Source organism: Trachinotus anak, unplaced genomic scaffold (assembly GCF_046630095.1).
Source record: "Trachinotus anak isolate AG129_WGS33_773 ecotype Australia unplaced genomic scaffold, CSIRO_AGI_Tana_v1 ptg000003l, whole genome shotgun sequence".
Classification (NCBI taxonomy): domain Eukaryota; kingdom Metazoa; phylum Chordata; class Actinopteri; order Carangiformes; family Carangidae; genus Trachinotus; species Trachinotus anak.
Genome location: NW_027273854.1, coordinates 7,939,065 through 7,960,905, shown reverse-complemented (window position 1 = coordinate 7,960,905; position 21,841 = coordinate 7,939,065). Strand labels below are relative to the sequence as shown.

General features: G+C 42.5%; 1 long non-coding RNA gene across 5 annotated transcripts in view; it reads right to left on the bottom strand.

The window, feature by feature from the left end:
* LOC139614194 (uncharacterized) overlaps positions 1-21,841 on the bottom strand; it is a 114,891-nt gene that overhangs the window by 4,706 nt on the left and 88,344 nt on the right. For 3 of the 5 annotated variants that reach the window (XR_011686922.1, XR_011686921.1, XR_011686927.1), the window contains exons 5-9: positions 18,176-18,245; positions 17,886-18,045; positions 16,560-16,748; positions 500-7,509; positions 293-349 (exon numbers count right to left, since the gene is read on the bottom strand). This is a non-coding gene — a long non-coding RNA (uncharacterized lncRNA). Of the gene's footprint in view, positions 1-292; positions 7,510-16,559; positions 16,749-17,885; positions 18,046-18,175; positions 18,246-21,841 lie in introns of all 5 variants that reach the window. The other 2 variants (XR_011686926.1, XR_011686929.1) reach the window with 1 other exon arrangement.

The following is a 21,841-nucleotide window of genomic DNA, read 5'->3' as shown; positions in this document are numbered from 1 at the left end:
ACATTATGATGGTTTTTGGTACTTGAAACCTCAAATATATCTTCCTAAAACTTAAAAAAAAAAAACATATGTGAAAAGTATAAACTATGGGACATTTAAGAAATCTAAAGTTAACTATGATCTTCCTTCTGGGAAAGTTGAACAAAAACACTCCTGTGTTTCACCGGCTTCTATCCACAGCTTTTGCTTGTGCTGGAGAACAAAGGTGTTCAAAGAGGATGTCCCTCTGAGCTAACCTCTACACAAATGCCTGAGGCTACAGAATAAATGCAGAGACTTTTTACTCACTTACCTTTTGATTTCTTTGATTGTCCTCAGTCTCCACTACACCTCCCTGCAGGCTTCTGAGCTTTAACCAAAGGACCGCAGGCTTTACTTAATTGTTTTGTTCACCTTAGAAAAATCATTAAGTGTGTGTGTGTGTGTGTGTGTGCGTGTGCGTGTGTGTGTGCATGACAGGCCATCCTATCAGCAAGAGGAACCTGGGGAATAATCTTACGATTGATCCACAGACATCCAGTAGAACTCCCAGACTGTTTTGGCACCCGTGCAGATGGCAGACCTTAAAATATCAGTTTCCTCACAGAGGTGAGAGCTTGAGAAAGTGAAACACAGGCTCCATAATAAAACTCACAACAACACATTGTCAAAGGAGAGCGAGAACCATGTGCAATGTGGTACCCAGGTTCTGAGGGAACAATATCGTTGGAGATTTTTGATTGAGCAGAATATGAGCAGAAAATCATAGAATTGTTGGAAAATTAGAAATAAAAATAATTATACATCCTAAGTATTCACTGTAATTTCAATCTTGTTTTTTCAAAGATTAGTATCTCATATCTAGCAAGTAATCAAACTAATCCGAATAGCATGGAAATTGGATTAAAAATCGATCCTGTAAACAGTTTTTGTATTAACTGACTGTTTGCTAAGACTCATCTTAGTTACTGTTGCTATGGCCGCCAAGCTTTCTGTTCTTGTAGGCACATATGCAGTTTACAGTTATAACAATTGCATATTTACCACTTGAAATTCACAGTAATTTCTAAAAAATTGTGCAAGTTTGGCTGTAGCTGTTGGTGTGTACACTTCTCCAAACCAAATCAAGAGCAGGACAGAGATGTTATCATCAATCTGTGCTGTTATTTACTTCCACCTTGGCTGCCATGATGTTCCAGCCCTGATTAGTTTGTCTCTGATTAGTTTGCCAGTCATCTGTAAATAACTTGAAACTGTATGAAAGATACAAATGAAATACTGTATAGGGCATAATCAGATTATTATGGGACTGTACAGTAAACAAAGCCTTCATCACACTCACCAGAGACAGTATTTTTTTCATGTGGGGAATTAGGAATAAATTAAAAATTCCATTCTTTGCCCTTTTCTCAGGTCAGTGGTGGAGAGGAGGATGGTGCTGCAAACTGTGGCCTGTGTTTGACAACAGGGATACATCAGTGTGAACTGTCTTCTACCATCAGCCCCGGACATTTTACCTGACTCCAACTCCATCTCTCCTATTCAGGCCTAATAGGCAATCTGTCTGTCCCTACTATCCTCACCCTGGTGATGGGCAGCTAATTAATTACAATTGTGCTGTGCTTTTTTCTTTCTTTTTTTTTTTTTTTTTACATCCTCCTCCTTCTACCTCTTTGTCCATGACTTGTCTTTTTAGCCAAGCAGGAGAGGTAGCTCTGAGGGTGGCAATGTCACTCTGCTGTCAGCTGGTCCAACACAGAACTATTCAATGGATTATCATGAAATGTGGTTTGGTGTTTCTCTGACTTTTCATCTACAGGTTTAAAAATGTACACTAGTCTGGCAATTTTTCTTACAGTAATGTATGCATTACATTTTTTGAACATTTAAAGTACTTCCTTTATTTCATTCATACAATTTTGTTTTTAATGTGTAATGAGCATGTCCCTCTGTATCATTATTACACTGCAGTCCTGCAGAAAAAGGGCATGACAAAATATTGCATAATAGTTTAGAATTGCTTATTCTTGTGTGTACATGCAACAAAGTGTTATTATTCTTGCCAATGATGTGTGCACATGATTTGGGACCACAAAGATAATGATAATAATGATAATTTCTTGTCTGATTGTATTTTCATAAAAAGCCTGAGCCTGAACAATGCTGGTGATTTAAATGACAGTGACATGAGACAGACAGTCGGGCAGTGCGTGTGAAAGGAACAGAGAGGTAGCGAATGCAAAAACAGAAGGGAGAGAGAAAGCGGGAGGCAGGCAGAGGCAAAAGATGGGCATGTGAAATTACACCTGCAGGTCTGTTAGCTTTAGCAGCCTGAGTCTAGCAGTGTGATGTCCCATAAAATACCCCAAGGGTCCGTAAGGAATAAAGAGTGAGTAAACCTCACATATCAAAGTTTCTTTTCTCTCACACTCCCGTTATTGCTCCTGTGCCTCTCCTTGACAGCCCTGTGATTCATTTCCTTCTGCCTGAAAGACGGGAAATGAATAGAAAGCTTGGATATTGTCAGGCACTAAATGGGAAAGCAGTTGCTCTGGAGACATAATGCAGGTGCAGGTAAGAATGGCGAGTTCAGTTTAAAATGCCACTCAGTCCCCCTGCACGGCGCACAGCAGCACCTGTCTCACATGGCTGAGGAGAGAAGGAGGGGATGGTTGATTTGGTGTATAACGTTCGCACATCGGCACGGTTTATGCTTGAGTGGGATATTCATCTCTTTGCTGTCAGACTGCAGGATACCAACACTTTGTTATACACCTGCAACTCGGGATGAGGGGGAATTTTTTTCACATTTGCATCTAACTAAAGAGAATACAACTGACCTTAAAGTTTAACCTCTTTTGTTAAAAACAAACTGGCAACTGGTCAAGTCTGTGAGTTGCCTGCAAGATAAATCTTTTGAGATTTGCAGGGGTGCACGTGGGTTGAACAGACCCACAACACCTTTCAAGTTTCCTTTACACCTGCTTAGATGTGCTCAGTGCGGAACCAAAAACACACACTTATATTTGCTCACATGCTGACACACTCACACAGCAATGCCTTACAGTACGGGGGAACTGATAGCACGTGAATGTACAAAGCTGAGATGAATAATAGTGTTGCAAAGCAGGCTGAGTTGTTCTGGGGTTTCTGGACAATGTTAGACCACTTGCAATTACAGAACATCCAGGACTTGGTTGGTGTGAAAAAAAAGCAGTGTACATACATAAAGACGTGAGAAGTCACAAGGAGGATTTTGAAAACAAAAAAAAAGCATCCAACCACACAGCTCAGAATTCTGTCTGATGCTGCTTACGGCACATATACCATGGTACATACTGTATATAATACATCCAGCATTTGAAATCAAGAGTCCTCCTAAGAAGAGTGACAGCATCAGTCGTTTCAGCAAATATTTGAGTTGAGAGCAAAGGAGGAAGTCAGGTAAGTGAGGTGAGACGGAGCGACAAAGGCCACGCAGTGAGGAGGTCGGGGTGGACAGATGGGTCGGACTCGAGCATGGGAGACCACTATTTGCTTCCAGTGTCTGCGGTTTTTTTTTTCAAGCATGACCATGATCGCTCCATAACCTTCCCCACATGTTTGTTACTGTAACCATGGTGATGAAGCTCCCCTAACCTTGGCAAAGATGTTATTTAATTTCAAACTATGATCTCTCCCTGTGCCTCACCAAACTTTCAGCATGGTGTTGTCACATCATAACATGTTTGATTTTTCAGCAGCGATTTGTAACGGTGTTTGAAGGCAGAAGACTTTTGAATTGAAGGATAAATTTGGCAGCTATGACAAAGTATTCTATTCCCAGCTTTCTGAATTTGCCTCGCATAGGGAGCTGAGGATAATGGGTATTATAGTACTTTGAGCCATCTACCATACCTGTTTATGATGAAAGATACTGAGGATGTCATTTTAAGAGAAGCCTGAAATGGTTACTGTAATGCCAACAGCTTAAGGCTTCTATACTTGAGGAGGCTGAGCCGTACTTGAGCCATATGATGTGTCTGAGTGGGGTTGTTGTAATCCAAGCAGCTCCCCTGAAGTACATCTGTGATAATCAGAACTAACATATCAAATACAGGGAAAAGCAGCTTGTAAGCTTGAAAGAAGTATGGACGCAAGCCTTGTTACGATATTAGATCTCATGTGACTTAAATGTCTCCATACATTTTCATTAGGGTGAGCGTTAGGCCACACAGTGCTAGAATGACTATAATACACCCCGACAGGCGCACAGCAACCGGGGGGACATCTAGAATCTAAACCAGGGGCAGATCTTCAAGATCTGGTCTCTGACTGGGCGGATGATGCTGTTTGCGTTTGGCTGGTTCAGCACAGTCCGTGACCTTCTCTCCACATGTGTGCTCCGTGGGGCCTCACTCTTTCTTTGTGATGGTATTGGTCTTACTGGGGCGTGCTGCTCAGCATGGCTGCGCCTGAGGTGGCTCCCTGCTGGGATGTGGACTCTTCTGGATGTGAGGGAGTGAGAGGACTGTTCATTAAACTAAAAACAACTCTGCTTTTCTCTTCTTCTTCTTCTTCTTCATACTCTACCTTTGGTTGAGCAATGAAATATGAGATTATGTATGCATCTTCCACAGCTTTGTGTCTGGATGTGCTCATGTGATGCTACTACATTTGAATTCTGATCTAACTATATGGATGAATGCATATGTTTGCACTGAGTGGTTATAAATAGGGTCTGGCTCGTGATGATATTTTGAGTGAGTGTTGATAAGTGTTAAGATGGTGAGCGGGATCAGATCGCAGATGTAAAATGAAGATCGCAAAATATAAATATAGTCATTAATAAGCATAAATCCATGTTATGGCAGTGACTTTTGGCCCATTTGGGAATTTAGGTAGGTTTGTTTTTATTGGCTCAAAGCTGCAAAAAAAACCCATTTAAATGGGTGCCTTGAGTTAAGCTGGCGCATTTCAGGCTGCTGAAATACATGACCCTTACTGTGTCAGTCAAAGCTTTCATGGTCACCTCAGCCTATTTTCTAGACTGAAATTAATTGTTAGATTAGTCCACCAGAGGTTTTTGTTTGTGATCATAGTGTCCTCAAAATTACTATTTACAAAGGCTTTGATAGAAAACCCAAAAAAGATAAACTCATTGTGACCATTTCTGTATTATCTTTCAAAAACCCCTGCAGTAATGTCTAAAAATTGTCATTAGTCATAGTTCAGGAAGTATAAAGTCATCTTTTAACTGAACTATTAAGACATAAACATTTCCATCTACTGATGTTTTGCTAAAATATTGCAAGAACTGGGCAAAAATTGCAAGGTTTTGCAAATGAAGCTGTTATATGTTAATTAATGTAACTATAACAATAGTTAATTCCTGGAAGGATTGTTGAGTATCTCACGGCTGTGATGCAGACGAGAAATTGGGAAAAGAGGGAATGAGCTGGCAGATTTATTAAAATGGGAGCCTGCTGAGTTGAGAGCAGCAGCAGCAGTAATTCAGTGGGGAAACTAACATCTCATGTCCCAGCTCTGCACAAGACAATAGACTGAGAGATGGGGAACAGGGAGACAGAGCATGCAGGGAATAGATGCAGCAAGCATGACAAAAGGTTTGTGTAATGATGTCGTTCTCAGTTACTAACCTCTGTCACCCTCGGCTGCCATGGATAAAATTTCATCCTGAACAAAGAGACTCAAGATCAATCAGCTGATTTCACTGCTGCTGTGCCGCAAACTGTGTACTTAACATTTGTTTGCTGAATTTTTAATTACATAAAATGTGCATTACCTGCAGTAAACTGGTGTGTGGATCGCTTCACGTGCAGCACTTTCAAACCACTGTACTGAGCCATGGGAGACAGTGTGTGTTACTGTTTGCGACACGGGGGATTACAAGCAACTCTTATCTGCTGCTGCTGCTGAACTGGGCCGACATTCCATTTTAAAGTCTCAATGCAGGGATGCTGAATTAAACATTGCATAAATGCCATCCTCAATCTGTGCCCCTTTGCAAGAGTGTGAATTACTCACACGGTGCTGTCTTCTGTTTTGGAGAGGTGACACATTGAACACACACGAGGCTAAAGTCAGGATTACTGCATACGGACCAAGTGTCCTACAAGAAGGAAAGACAATTATGACAACTTAAATCCCACGGCATGTCCACATGAGCGACCACACTTCTCAAGACATTTCCTCACGGATTTTTGCTGCTGCTTTTTGACAATTAAGCCACCTGTCAATTACTGGAAAAAACACGTGCAGGGAGATGACACAGTATCCAGGGGAGAGATGGCAAAAAAAACCAAAAAAGTTATTCTGTTTCAAGCAGGATGCATGGAAGTGTGGCTTTATGACAACCCTCTGAAGAAGAGAGATCAAGATCTGTGCTTCTGGTGCCACAGAGTCAGAGGAGTCAAGTAGACCCCTGTAGACAAGCCATATGGCCTAGGAAGATCTTCATGGGTGTATATGTGTGACAGCAAGCACCATGCCAGTCCCTCTGCTGATTTCTCATTACCGAGGAATAAATAGAACAAGACAACAAAACAGTGGCCCTGTTGTGTCATACTCATTCTGACTTTGGTGCGAGACAGATGGCACAAACTAAATGGCAAGATTTGAATAGTTGGGAAACTGGGCAGCAGCACTAAGCACAACAAACAACAAACTGTGATGAGGAGCTTTCTATTCTACTCTATTCCCTCCGCATTTCGTGAATAACCCCATCATTTTCTTTCTTTGTTACCTGCATTTTAAGAGCAATCAGACTGACTGCGCCACATGCTAGCTCTTGTTTTATTGCCTGAGCAAGCAGTGTGCGTTTGTGGCAGTGGCGTGGGAGGCTGGAGGGGAGTCACAGGGAACAGCAGCTGCCAGGTATCCTCCAAGGTGGGTGACTGGCAGGCAGGCAAGGCAAGGCAGACAAGCGCATGTTGCAAAAAGCTGAGGCAGAGAGGCTACCTGAAAATACAGCACGGCAGCTCAGAAGCGTTGGTTTCCATTGAACAGCCATGTATTTCCCAGCTCCTGGCTTTATTGCACCGTTGCTTCGGGAGTGGGAGCCCAGAAGGCTCTTCAACATTATTAGCAGCTCACAGTACATAATCCCACAGCAGATTCTCGTCTATCTTCAGACCAGACTGAGATATATAGAGAGAGATGAGGGCTGAGATCGGGGGGGGGGTGTTGGAGAGCGGGATAGGAGGGAGGGGTGGTGGAGGTTGCCAGTCTTTGTGAGTCCAAATCATTGACGCAAGGAGACAGACAGAGAGAGGCAGGCATACATTGTAAAGCCTCTGTGTTTCTCATCAGGGTGTCAAGCGCATTCGGTGACAGACACCAGATGGTGGCCTGTCTCCAGAGGTCCCATGTGTCTCACTCAGGCATGAGACCAGACAGTGTGCCAGTGCCCTCCTCTGACATTCCTTCAGAAGGGGATGAAGCCACCTCATTCAGCATCCCCAACGTCTCGGCCTGGTTCCACTTCTGATGCCACTGGACGCTCTCAGGTGCCGTTTGCCACCAGAGAAACTAAGATGGGGTGAAAAGAGGCAAATATCCAACTTTTCAAAAGAAAACATTAGTTCCTGGTAAAGTAAAAGAAAAAAAAAAAAGCTTTAACTCACAAACATCCTCAAGCTTCATGTTCACGATCAGAAAAAGAAAACCTAACAGCTTTAATTCATCATGTTCAAAGGTTGCACATTGAATCCAGCCAGGCAGCCCAAACACTGACTCATCACCATTTACACAGTATGAGAGAAATGCACAACCCACAAATGAAAGACAGAATAAGCTCATACTGATACTTGTTGAGTGTGTCATCTGAAGACATTTACATGCGGATAGCCTCCATGTTAATTAAAGAACAAATTAATGAATATGTGAGCAAGTTGTAAGATGTAACTCATCAGCAACAGAGAGCCCAGAGAGCTGATCAAAGGATTTTAGTGAGGTATGGCGTCTTCTTCACTCACAAGAGGTGACAAAATGAAACAAGAGCCATACAGTAAGTAAACAGTCTTCTCAAAGTAAGGTAGTAAGCATTACAGCACATCTACGGAAAGCTATGAGGGTTTTACATTTGTATTTGTATGGTATTTGTAATATTTGTGCAGTAATTTTGGGCCAGACTACATTTGGAATTTAATTAATATCTCTTAATTAATACCATAAACTTGTCTTTGACGGGAACTAGGCTGTTGATATCCCTAAGTTTTGTGTTATCTGAGTGTAAAGAAACTGGACGAAAGGAAGCGGGAACAGGAGGAAGAAGGACAGTGGTGCACAAACTGGAATTCTAAGCTCCGAGGTCACGTGAGCGTGTGGCATGTTCTTCAAATAGTTGAGACATCAGGATGCCAGAACCCCTCAATTAGACTCTGTGCACACCAGCTCATCACACGCTGTGCCATTGACATCCTGTGTCAGAAGGTGAAGATACAATCTTAATATCCTCCAGCGAAATGTCTCATTAACATTGTTAACTTATGTGGCAGTCACGATGCGTGGCACCAGCCTGCTATTAGATAATCACTAGATTAGAAGCACACTGCACAGGCCCTTCCCATGTGTCAGTTGCAGAGAAATTTGTTGCGGTGGCACAAAAAAAAAAAAACAAAAAACCAACTCATCACCGTGAAAGGACTTTCTGTGTGCTCTGTGATTACAGGCTGTTGATGGCACAAATAAACAGTGTCAAACGATCAAACCTCCCCACATGTCTGAGTGTTTGTTCTCCTCCTGTTAGTTTGTCATGTAGAACCTGTAATCTTTCCCACAAGGGTTTGCACTTTTGTTCTCCAACTCTGCTGAAAATCAAAGTGATCTGAATTCTAGATGATTTGTGGAGTTATTTAGTCACCACTTTTGAAAGAAATGTTTAAAATGACCTCCACTAAGGTCAATGTCAAACAACATACACTAGACTTCACAGAAAAAAATTCAAATTCATTGTGAATGATCCAGATCTGCCTCAAAATTGAATGGGTTCATCTCTGGCCTGTGCCTCAACCCTCCACTAAGTCTGGTGCCAATCGGCTCAGTACTTTTTATGTAATCCTGCTGACAAACAAACCAACAAACAAACCAACAAACAAAACAGACATGGGTGAAATCATAACCTCCTGGCAGCAGTACACAGTGTATTTCTACACAATCCATAAACTGCAGTAATGATCACTTTATCTTCCTTCAGTACTAAAGACAATAATTTAGAATCAGTCATTTGAACATTGTCAATTTTAAAAACAACTCCAAAGCATGAAATATGTTTATATACACTTCAGATAAATGACACCAGTGTTTCAGGAGAGGGAAAAGAGCATTTAGCCTGCTGTGAGCATATGTCATTGCTTCACATGTATTCCATCCCCCCCCCCCCCCCCCCCCAGCTGCCATGGGCTGGCTGCTCTGCTCCTCTGTTTGGCACAATCACTATCGCCACTTGCCACTTAGCATCTGCCCAGTAGCATCTCAGTAGCATTCCACATCTTCCCCACTTATCCACCTTCTTCCTCCCTCCCACTGCTCGCCCTGTTACCCGCCCCTCCACTCACCCCTCTCTTACACTCTGCGGCGGCCTCACGGCTGGCTGGTGTGACATTTGCCTTTTAGATGAGGGAAGAGAGACAAACCCTCATCCAAACTCTGACCTTTCCCCCCCATCTCCCTCTCTGGCATCACTGACACATTCACAGCCAATTTCACTGACACTCGATTTCAGAGACTAAAAACAAGATTCAAGATGACACTTGATTGCATATTTTGTATGTAAATGGCTTGTTTTGACTCTGTTTGAGCAGGGTTTCTCCATCCAGTGATCTTTACTTGATAACCTGTATGAACACTGTACCTAACTACCTCACTTAATGCAGATAACTGCTGCAGCGGCAGTAAAGGTTAATGAATGCTCACTGAATGCCACATGCCATGAGCTGCTTTGGGGCATTATGTATTCAGCTTATTCACTGGCTGGCCTACCGATGATCTACTGTACATTTTCTGTCCACAGCAGAGCTGCTAGAAATATCTAAATATATAAATATCTCATTATGTCTGGACTGCATGTGAAGGACAAGTGCTTAAGGTTTACACCCACAGCATTATTCCTCTGCTGTCCTCCAGCGCCAACTTTACAGCCAGAGCACTTAAACAACAGTTAAAATGAGGCAGGCGGTCATTACACAACAGGTTACCGCTAATTTAAATGGCAGAAAGGCTCAAGAGTTCAGAAGTGTTTGCTAAGATATGGCTTACCTGAGATGTCAAAGCAAGAACCCACCCCCCCAACAATCACCTTGTCAAAGCTGTGATCTCCCTTTCTTTCCCTCCAGCAGCGGCAGCAGCAGCAGCAGCAGGGTGCTGGTGACACATATGGCCAATTATAGGTGGAAGTGGAGAAGATGATGTGAGCTGAAAGCTTGTTCACACGTGGCGGGTGTCCAGACGGCCAGGGGCTGCATGGTGGAGGGCCGTGGGAGAGAAAAACTCATCAATAGCTGAGTTCCTTCTCTCCTCTCCTCTCCTCTCCTCTCATCTGCAGGTCTCTGGCAAATCAAACACTACTTTTTAACCAATCAATACTGCCCCTTAACTTCCCTTTATTACTCCGCAGCCAGGATGAGGGTTAGAGAGGGAGATTCAATATTCAGTTCATAAATCATGCAGTAAAAAAAATGTCAGGGGGGTAATTGTGGTTTTCTAACACCCTTTAAAGGAAGGCAGATTTTATTAGTGGGTTAACATCACCGGGCGACCCTCATTCCTTCTCATTATGGGCTCATGGAGGCGTTATCAAAGCTTTAAATGTTACAACACTTCTCAGCGGACCCTGGCCTCATTTCTCAAATGCACACCTCTGCTGAAAGAAAGTGAGTGGCAATAAACACGATGTACTTGTAGAAAAAAACTTTGCCTGTTTGTAATAAATGACAGGATTCTCTTGGTCATACTCATCGTCTGGGTCTTTTTTCTATTCTTGAGCCATTGATTTGTTTCGTGTATTACTTTCTTCACTGCGAGTTTCCTGAACAAATAAAAAGGCCACTCTACGCACAAACACATGGCGCAAATAAGTGGAATGATTGCCTCATTAAGGTGCCACAGAGCACTGTTTTCTATGAGTCTTACTCGCCTCTCTCTCTGCTTCTCTTCCCCCACTCTGCAATGAATTTCAATCGGCCAATAATTTCCCACCACATCCACAAGTTACAGCGTTTTTTTGTCACATCTTTTAGTGATTAAACAGATCGATTTCTGTTCTCTGTGGGTGATTAATCCCACAGGGTTAGAGAGATTACAGAGAGGGAGTCACAGAGAAACCTTCTTAATGGATTCACACAGAGAGCCTTCCATTCATAGGGCTAATGATATTGGATTACAGGACCGGAGCTTCAGAGAGGAGAGGGGAAAACTCACAAGAGGAAACTCGTGTCCAATGAGATAGAAGTTAGGAACAAAAGGAAAGGGCTTTCATGATGAGAAAAATCTAGGTGCTGGGAGTCACAGGCAAAGAATGACCTCGCCTGGCGTGCTGTCCGACTGACCCCTCTTGCCTCTTTCCGAGTGAAAAACTCAACACCTGCTTGGCTGGTGGGGGTTCATACCTCGGCTCTTATCTCGTGTGATATTCTTGCAGTGAGGTCTCACATATGATTGATCATAGTCATTATTAGTCAGTGGGACGGGCAAGCGGTGCGAGGGATCATTGCAGCGAGCCAGCGCAGCCGCGACAGTCAACCGGGTGTCCCACATAGCCCAACTGTTTTAGGCTGGAGGGAGCTGGACCGAACCAAGCGACCTACCCAGGCTGGGGATGGTGTTGGGATGTTGGTGACAGTGGGTGGGGCCTGAAAGTCAGAGGCTCATATCTCTCCTCCACAGCTGGACATTACAGTGAGAGGGGGAAGCTGTGACTCTTGCGGTCCAGAGGACTGGAACTCTCTTTCAGTCAGGCGATCTGTGTCACGCCTCGCAGCTTCAAACCTCCTCTAAAGCCCTGTCAGAGCCCAGCAGGAAACAGCGCCTGTCCAAGCAACCTACCATACAGTCCAGGAGAGGGAGGAGGGGAGGGGAGGAGGAGGAGGGGGGTAAAGAAAGGTGGGTCCTTGAGTTTTAAAACACATGTATGACCTGCAGGGTAGGATCAGAGGCCCCAATCACAACTGGAGGTCACCCGTGTTACTTGGAGGGAATAGGAGGCAAAGCTGGCGGAAGCCGGTTACTCCAGGTCACTGCACGCGCAATAGCCCCATTTCATCTGGAGTATTTAGACTAAATGCCTACAGAGTGTAACAGCTTACAGAGCGGAACACACACTCTTTAATCTTCCTCTGGTCTCTCGATGGATCTCTGGGGCAGAGGAGACGGCATGTGTGTGTCTGGGTATGTTTTTTGTTTTTTTTCCACTACAATTTCCCATTTGCCACATTTTGTCACTGAACAACAGCTGTTTGTTGGGACTGGAAAGGTATCTCTCCACACGGAACAATATGTGGAAAGAAGCTGTTCATCACTTAGAAATGCAAAACTAATTTTTGTTAGCAATAGGACATAAATAAATCAAATCCCAAAGTTTGTATATGCGGTTAATTTTTAATGCTGTTGGAAAAGTTAAAGAAATAAACAGCACACACACAAACACACACACAGACACACACATACTGTATTTCCACAAGGCAAGAGGGTTTTCTTTGTACTCACTGTGTACATGAAATATCTAGACGGATCATATGACAATTGTTTTTTTAGCAAGACTGAGCATGTTTCATACCAGTCGTATCACTGCACACTCAAATGAGTAGTGACAGGTCACACAGGGGCAATGAAGAAGCAAAGAGGACCCTGAGGTGCTGTGCCTCATCCCCGAGCAAAGGGCGCCGCTGACAGGAAACTGTTGACCAACTAAAAAAAGCAAACAAGCGACCTGGTGCCCTGAGCACAGAGTCACACACTGTCCCCAGCCCACCCTGTCTGCTGCAGCCTGGCGAGGATACCCCCAACATCACTGCCTCCACACACACATACATAAAATATTGGTCTGCCCCGCAACATAACACTTGTGTGCTAAAGTATGTATGCTTTTTTTTAAAATGACTGCCCTGGCTGTGTTAATGCTCAGATTGTAAGAACTTAAAGGAGAAGTCACACAAATCAAAGTCGGTTAAAGGTTGTAGGGAGAATCACTGCATATGTGAAAAAGCATGCAGACTTTTGTAGCTCTGACGACGGCGGGGCAACATTTGATAAATGTCACTCACTTCTCAGCTTAGCTCAAGGCTACATTAGCCTGTAGTAGGATAACACACCTGAATTAACAACCAAACAGCCAATGGTCAATCAATGGTATTGTGGGTAACGTAGGCGCCAGGCTTGGGCAAGCTTTTAAACTGATGACTAAAAGGACGTTCAGTTCTATGTAAGTATGTGAAACAAGGGCTATATTTTTATTTCCCTAATATACTCTTTAGGTTATTGTTTTGTTCGTACTGTTGTTCATAGTCTGACTTCAACTTCAATGATAAATGATAGAAGTAAATGAGAGAAAATCTTGTTTGTTGTCTAAATTATGCGAAGATTATGTTACTGCAGCTATAATGTTTCCTCTTGGCAAATAAATCCATGTAAATAGTGAAAGCGGTTCCTGTCTTTACTTACTGCACATTTGTTCTTTCTCTGAAAAAGAATCTTTACTGTAAAAAAAAAACACACACACAAGGAAATAATTAGAAATAACTTTGAAAAGCCCCAGAAGTACTACCACTTACAGTAGAATATAAGACAACTAATTTACAGAAGCTTTTATGACTCACATGACTCACAAATCTGGGTGAGCTGTGCTAGTCTGCTAACCCGGGGTGAATTTTTGGAATCCAGTCCAAGGTTAGTTTTGTGTCACACATTTCTGACGTCAGACCTTGCAGTTATGGGGGCTAATTATGGACCAACACAGGGGGATTTCTGCCTCTAGTGAAAGCTGCACAGGTGGAGAGGTTAGTCGAGCTGCTGACTCTTTCAGAAACTGTCTGTCTGAACAGAAACTGTCAAGCACTCATATACACTGTATATATATATATATATATATATATATATATGTATATACACACACACACATATGCACACTCTCAATGCACACGTACACACAAACTAAGTGTAGCCTATATTTTTTGCAGTGTAGAATGTCTCCAGGTAGAGAGGTGAGAGTTTTCCCCCAGTGCAGAAGCCATTAGTCAGAATGGAGGTGATTTATGGGTTGTCTCCTTGCTGAATTTAAATTAACTGCCATGCTGTATGGAGGGAGGAGGGAGGGAACCACTGCTTTTCGGGTTGCTGCCCTTTGCACTCCACCTCTCACTCTCTCTCCGTCTCTGTCTTTCTCTCACACTCTGCTTTGCTTTCACCCTCTCTGTCTCTCTCTCTCTCTCTGTCTCTCTCTTTCTGTCTCACGGGAGAGATTTGGAACGTTTTTTGCATCCAGGTGTGTTGTCAGGTGGTCAGCTCACTCATGGATCTTGGCAGATTTCACTGGAAAATATGCTCAGCCAGATGAAAACGTTTTTTTTTTTTCTTAGGGAAAAAAAAAAAAGCAGAAACCTGAATCATAAAAAGACACGTGCAAGGTCAAGATCAGCAGTTACTGTGCAGAAGTTGCTCTGTCTTATGGACCAGTGCAAGTGCAGTAAAAGTCCCAAAATACACAGTGTATGTAAATGTATATACAATCATTCCCACACTTATTTGTGAATGATTAATAATAAATGTGTGTCCAAATGTGGAGACACAGCATTACTAATCATGGCTTTCTCATTATTCCAGGATGTGCTGTCCCTGCTCCCGGATCCATATTAATGATTTTCATATTAATGATGTTTTGTACTGTACTCTCTCCACCCTGACGGCTGTGTGATATATAACTGAGCTGGGAGACAGGCCTGCGGTGTGACATGGGAGCTAAAGGGAGAGTTCATCACAGATTCCCTCCACATTGAAAATGATTCATCGAGTAGACCTCATATACATAAATACATACTTATTACATAATACTTAATGCTGCGTGAAGAAGGGAGGGGTGGGTAGCTGGCTGGGGTTAGAGGTTGGAAGTCAGACGCCCATGGGTGACTGGCAGACAGAGCCGAGAGGGTGAATGGTGGGGGGAGGGGCTGAGGAATAAGGATAACTCCATATGACATTGCACTGTGAAGCCCATAAGAGTTTTACATGACATATCAGTGCTGTAAATATTTATTTTTAGTTTATTTTCTAGATATAGATATTTGCTTTTTCTGCATTAGTCCTTCTTTGCTGATGAGAAGCTTTTCCAGCAGCTCTATTGCTTCTACCCCTGAAAACACACACATATTGTACCCACACACACACCTCCTGATTTCCTCCTGCAGGCTCAATGAGCTCAGAGTGAAATATGTGGTGATTTCATTATGCATCTGTTTCCTGTATAGAGTCTTGACCTTTTGTGTACTTGTGCAGTTGTGTTGCTGCAGAGCTAAAAACAGAGATTCAATCATTACCTTATAACTAAGTGATTTTAATATTATTAATATCACTACAAGGCAGTATCTTTGCATAATTTACAGTCATTTCAGTTCACTGTGTTATTTAAGGACAACACGGTAAAATAAAGCAAAGCACAATAAAAACTTAAAGTATGAACATCCAGTCAGAACCTGAGGTTAAATAAATGAATGTATGTTATGACAAAAACCAGTCAATGAAAAATGAACTCTATTTTATCAACAACACTAACCGCATTTTTATTATCGTAACCACTGCAACAAAAGTCCTCTAGTATAATGATACTTAATGAAACCACAATCTTTTCCTAAATCTAACCATGTGGTTTTTGTGCTGTGACTGTTCCACAACCTTAACCTCGTGAAGGCTGCTGCTGGTACCCTGGATGGTCATGTCTGAGGATGGGGACAAGTGAATCCTATGGTGGTTTAGGTTGGAGGACTAGTTGCAAGATCTATCTACTAGCAGCTTTGAAAGGTCAATAATTAACATGTTTGCACCTTGTTTTAATCCTTATGAAAACCAGCGGGTGGAAAAGGTAAAAATGAAATACTTCAGCACATGAGCCACTGCTAGTTGTCATTTGGTTTTTGTTCAGATTAAACAAACAAGACACAACATGTCAAAATGAGTGAGCTTTAGAGGAGCTCAAAGGCGGATTTTGTTGTGTTTGGACAAAGCCAGGTTAGGCCTCTCCCCCTGTTCCCGGTCTTTGTGCTAAGGTTAAGTTAGCCAGCCACTAGCTGCAGCTTCATATTTACTGTACAGACATGAGAGTGGTACCAATCTTCTCATCTACCTCTTGTCATAAAAGCAAACAAAATTATTTCCCAAAATGTCAAATTATTCCTTTAAGATCACAGTTTCAAGTACCACACCTGGTTCACTTTAATTATAAATCTTAAGCATCTTTTTCTATTACTCACACTTTTTCCTGCACACACCTTCTTAAACATGAGCTAACAAGTATATATTTTATGTGATAAATGCATCGAACACAGGAGATTAAACACCTCACCCCAAACACTATTCAGCTCCTCCTTTTGTCTCACCTCTGGGGGAGTTGTCTACTCCACAGAAGCTTGATTCCCTTCCCTGAGGACACAGTATTCCTCTGTGGTTTCTCTTTCCATGTTGGGAGCAAGACCAGGCCGCAGAGAGCCTTCGCTGGACTCCAGCTGAGGTTTTGACAGGCTCTTGTCTTCAATGCCTACATGAAGGAAACCACCCTGGGACTTCCCCTGGGTCAGACAAGAAGAAGGAGCAGAAGCACACAAAGAGGAAAAAAATCTTCACTTATCTTCACCAAAGACTATTCAACAAATTAAATATTTACAACAGTCAGGTTTCAATAAAAATTCTGCAGTGATGTATTGCAGAAACAGCGGCACAGAGATTCCTGTCACACTCTAAAGATTAAATTAAAGTTGCTCTCCAGATATCTTTTAAACTATGTAAAACCTGATGATGGTTACGGGAGGAAACATCACAGAGACTCAGCCACGTGTCTGAGCCTCAGTCAGACCCAGACTCAGATGAGGAGTCTGTTGTGACCAAAACTGGCGACAAGCAGACGTATCGGAACGGTTAGCACTGACACGGTGTTAGTGGTTGTGCTAATGCAAATTCTCTCTCTCTGTACTGACAGGGGTTTGGGTTTATTTTTCCTGCCCCCTACATTGCCTCAAGTTGACGGGATCGGTTCCGTTGGGTATATGACGCCTGAATCCCTGGCTGTCTCTATGTTTATGAGACTGTCATTTGTTCACTGCAGTTCCAAGGTGGAAATACACTATGGCATGGCACTGACTGCTTATTCACTCATGATATGTCTTGCATTAAAAAAAAAAAAAAAAAAACATCGTATGGAAATGTTAATGAGGTTAAAAACTTGATTTTCATCAGTGGTCTTTAACAATTACCACCTTGGTCAACATATGACCCACACTCCTATACATAAACTTTGAATTTCATGTCTTTGTAGCAACTGGAAGGATTTGGGAAAAGGTCAGAACAATTTAATCATATGTTACTACAAAAACATTTTAAGCAACGACTTTAAGTAAAAAAGAGATTTCATTGTCATACCCCTGCACACTGTGCAAGAAAACAGCTATCATTTTCCCTCTACAATAGCCTGTATTTGTCCAGTCAAATGATAAACACAATCCTTAACATAACTGACTGCTGAGAAACACAGTTTATATTAGGTTATTATTACTATTATTTGCTCTTGTCATGAGTAAACTAATGTACAGTAAGAGCAAAATGAAATCTCTTCTAATGGCAAATAATAGCTGTGTATACTGCTTCAAGACTCAAAGCACAGATAATAAATATTGCAAATATAATGTATCCTGCGAATATAGAGTTCTGACCTTTCTTGTGAGGCAGGATTCAAATCAGATGCAAGTGGAGGAGGGAGGCAGAGAGGAGAGCGATGTGAAGTGTTTAGCAAGGAGATGAGTTTTCACTTCATGCTGTGAGTGACGCTGCAGTCCTGGCCGAGGTGGAAAGGTCAGCCCATCATTTGGGAGCCTGGAGGGAGAGAAGTCAAGAGTGAGTGGAAGGCACAACCAGCTCGCTGCAGGCGGAGCAGACTGAGGGAACATACACATGAATTGCACACACTTTCACACATAGTGCACCGCCACGTTCATGATGATACCTGGATATATTAGGCAGCCCTGCAGCAGGTCAGTTAAAGAGCAAGTCTGTATTCTCACCTCCTCTTCATTCTGCAGACGGAGGACAGAGAGTTAAACAGTGATTTCCACGGAGCTCTGCTGCTTAGTCAAGGACAAGAAGACAACATTTAAACAGGCTAAAGATCGAGCCAGGTTCATGGTTGAGAAAAATCAGCTCCCCTGAACATCTTCACTTAATCGTCTGTACAGTATCTTACTCTTGGCTGAGAAGTGTGTCTGTGTAATGAGCTTGTAAAAAATTCATAATCTGACATACAGAGCATGCAACTGTAAACAGATCATTGCATGCAATATGGCTGATTTGATCGCATGTGACATAACATGCAAAGCGGTTGCAACATGTCATAAACACTTTGGTATTACGATCTACCGAGCGAACCCCCCCCCCCCAGCACAAAGAAACACCAGATTGACTCCCATTTTTAGTGGATGAGCTCTGGTCTGCAAAATCAGTTATTATGTCTTGTAAAAATGCAACGCTGTCACACACTTTAGTAAACAGGCCAGACGTCAGGCTTGATAGAACCGTGGCTCCTGTAGTGAGGAGGAACACATGGCCTGAGGGTATTCTGTGTGTGTGTGTGTGTGTGCGTATGTGTGTTGCTCTTTTTCCTCTCGAGTCATGTCCTTCACTGTTTCTGCATTCACCTGGATTTTCTGTGCATTATAGAGCGCGTCAGCAAGAAATCACTGAGGCAGAGAAGGCTTAAAGCAAATGCATATTAATTTTTCTCAGCACAAGTATAAAACAGCTCCTCCCCAGACACAAAGATTGCCCTCTTTCTTCCTTCTCTCTCTGTCATGAGCAAAAATACACAAATATATGTATACACACACACACACACACTCAAACTTATTCCACGGACACTTTGCAGAAGCCGTGGGCAATTCCCATCCGAACTCAACCTTTTTTCCTTTCCCATTTTCTTTTAGATGCACAAATGCACCATCTCCCCTTCACTCACCGTCTTCAATTTTGACTTCCTCTGCCCTGCCTTCTTTGTTTTGAAGCCCCCCCCCCACCCCTCCGTCCTCCCCACCTCCAAACCACCTCAGTGGGTGCCAAGCAGTCACAGCAGTGGCTTGATCCTGGCACTTATGAAAGGAGCTCTTTGATAAGCCTCGGCCAGGAGCAACACAAGGGAAGCAATCAGAGACACAAACTCAACTAGAGATGAGGCATCTACTGTGTTTACTTGTGTGTTTGTGATGTTGTTTTGTTTCTTTGACCTGTTAAACTTTCCCCTCGGAAAAAAAAAAAAAAAAAAAAAAGAAAATCCTTGAAAGTCTTTTTTACTCTTCCATGTTATATGGTTTTCCCTTGTGCGCTTCTGAAACTCTTAGAAACACATTTGTTCTGCCTCTCCATCTCTTTGTAACCTGGGAGAACAACAAAGTGATTAAAAGCTTTTGAGGTGTGTTTAGATGTGGCTGATGCCTGGACACGGCGCTACTGAGGTTGTACTTTCCCGTTCTTGCCTTGTCCTCACATCCGCTCGGTTACTCTATTTCAAAAGCTTTCCTTCGCACAGTCTGGAGTAAATATCTAAAAATAATCCTTTGTTTTATATATAGACTTATGTCTGCCCCATCATTTATATGGGCTATGATAATATTTCACTCTAAAAACTTTGGTGGTTTGTTATCATTCTGCAATTTTTCAAATTACAACACCCCCACTTGCCACCTATACATCCAACAGTTGCTCAGCTAAAGCATGTTCTTCGGCTTCAACGTGGCCTCGCTGTACTCAGGATGAATGTTGGAATCTTGCATGTACTCCCAAAAAAATAGTTCTGGTTGGTAACTGGTTGGGTTTGTGTCAAGTATTATTTGAACCGAGTATGAGACCAGGTGAAGACCAAGACTGTAAGAAGAAACCAACTTCCTTACATGAACTATTACTTTCTATATTCACTGACTTCTTTTTAAGAAGCGTTTGTTTTTGTTTTGTTTTTTTTCAGATTTTTTTGTTGTGAATGGTGTTTGTGAATCACTCAAGCGGCTGAAAAATGAAGCCAACACAGAAGTCCTAAAAAATGCAGTTCTTCGAATTACCACTTGAGACTGGATCAAAAAGTCAATCCCCATAGACTACCATGTTAAATTGCCCAACTTTACAGCCGAAAATAACACATTTACAGCCTCCAAACAAATGCTAATACTCCGTATCTACTGTGTAAACAGATAACAGCTGGCTAACAAAGCCCCCATATTAACTAAAACTGTGTTAACTAAAAAGGTGTCAATGCTCTGTTCACAGCATGTTTCTGCTGCCCCCAACAATGATCACTCAGTGCAGGTTTCAAGTATTTAAATGGGATCAGTTACCAAAACAATTAATGAACTTGCAAATTAAAAACATACCAGGACAAAAAAATATCCTTCGCCCATTGCACTCCCCATTGAGTGGAACCACAATCAATCAATTGCTTGTGTAATGACAAAGGTGAGAACTTTTGTCCGGTTTCCTACCTGCTGTTAAAGCAGTGTGTTAGCTGCGGTGCCATGACTGGGAATTTGAACACTAGCTCTTTGAGATGGACAGGAACTTTGACTGTGCAGTAGTTTTAAAAACCTGACATCTGACAACATGTCACAGATAAAAAGCCGCTCAGATCTTGAAAAGCCGTTTCTACCCCATGCAGCTATTAAAGTTTCAAAACATGCGGCCACTTCCATTAAAATATGTTTCGCCACAGCTTCATTGACACTCACGCGTTCTCTCCCTGTATGATCCGACAGATCAAGCAAAACTAACCAGCTCCACTGATACAAAGCTCATTTGTCACAGCAGTTAACTCCCTCTCCATGTCCTACCTCTTGCTCCACTTCTGCCTCTCTAATGCTTGTCTTCCCATCTTTCTCATCTCTCTTTCATCCCTATCGCTCTCTGTTTGTCCTCTCTGGTGAGCATTGATCTCTGTGGTTCAGAGATTTAGAGATTTGGGACACACTGATCTGACTGGCAGTTACAGGCGGCAGGTGTGAAGAACAAACAATGGCCCCCTAAACAAACCCCAAAACCAATTTAGGGCTTGTGTGCTTCCTCATATAGGCAAACTCCATGTCTGTTATGAGGAATAATACAAAACAGGCAAATATGCATGGGAGGAACACCTGGTGTGCCTGTTATTTGGGTAAATCTCACAGACTCAGCTCAGTGATAAATTAGACAACTAACTGGTGATGCCATAAGTTTGCAACTGAAGTTTAATGATGATGACGACACAGAAATACAGCAAAAATAACTGGTGATATGTCAAGTGCGGCGGTAAGGAATAGTCAGCCATCCTGCTCATTGATCCATCTCAATCCGTCAAAAGAGCCCGGTCCAGCTCAGGCACAAACAGTCCTATGTAAGCCAGGAACGAGCAACCGTGAGATGTGGAGAGCCAGGAGCTTGCAGGTTTTCACTCCAGCCAGTGACGACACCAGCTGATATCACTTATTAACACAGGTTTAAACGGAGAGGTGGAATTAATCAGTGAAAACACCGGGTGGACTAAAAACCTGCAGGGTTATTAAAATTGTGTTCATGCCATCAAAGGGAAAAAAGCTTGAGGGAAGGATAACACTGAATTACTGACACTGAAACAGCCACATCAGAAATATACGAATGTTCT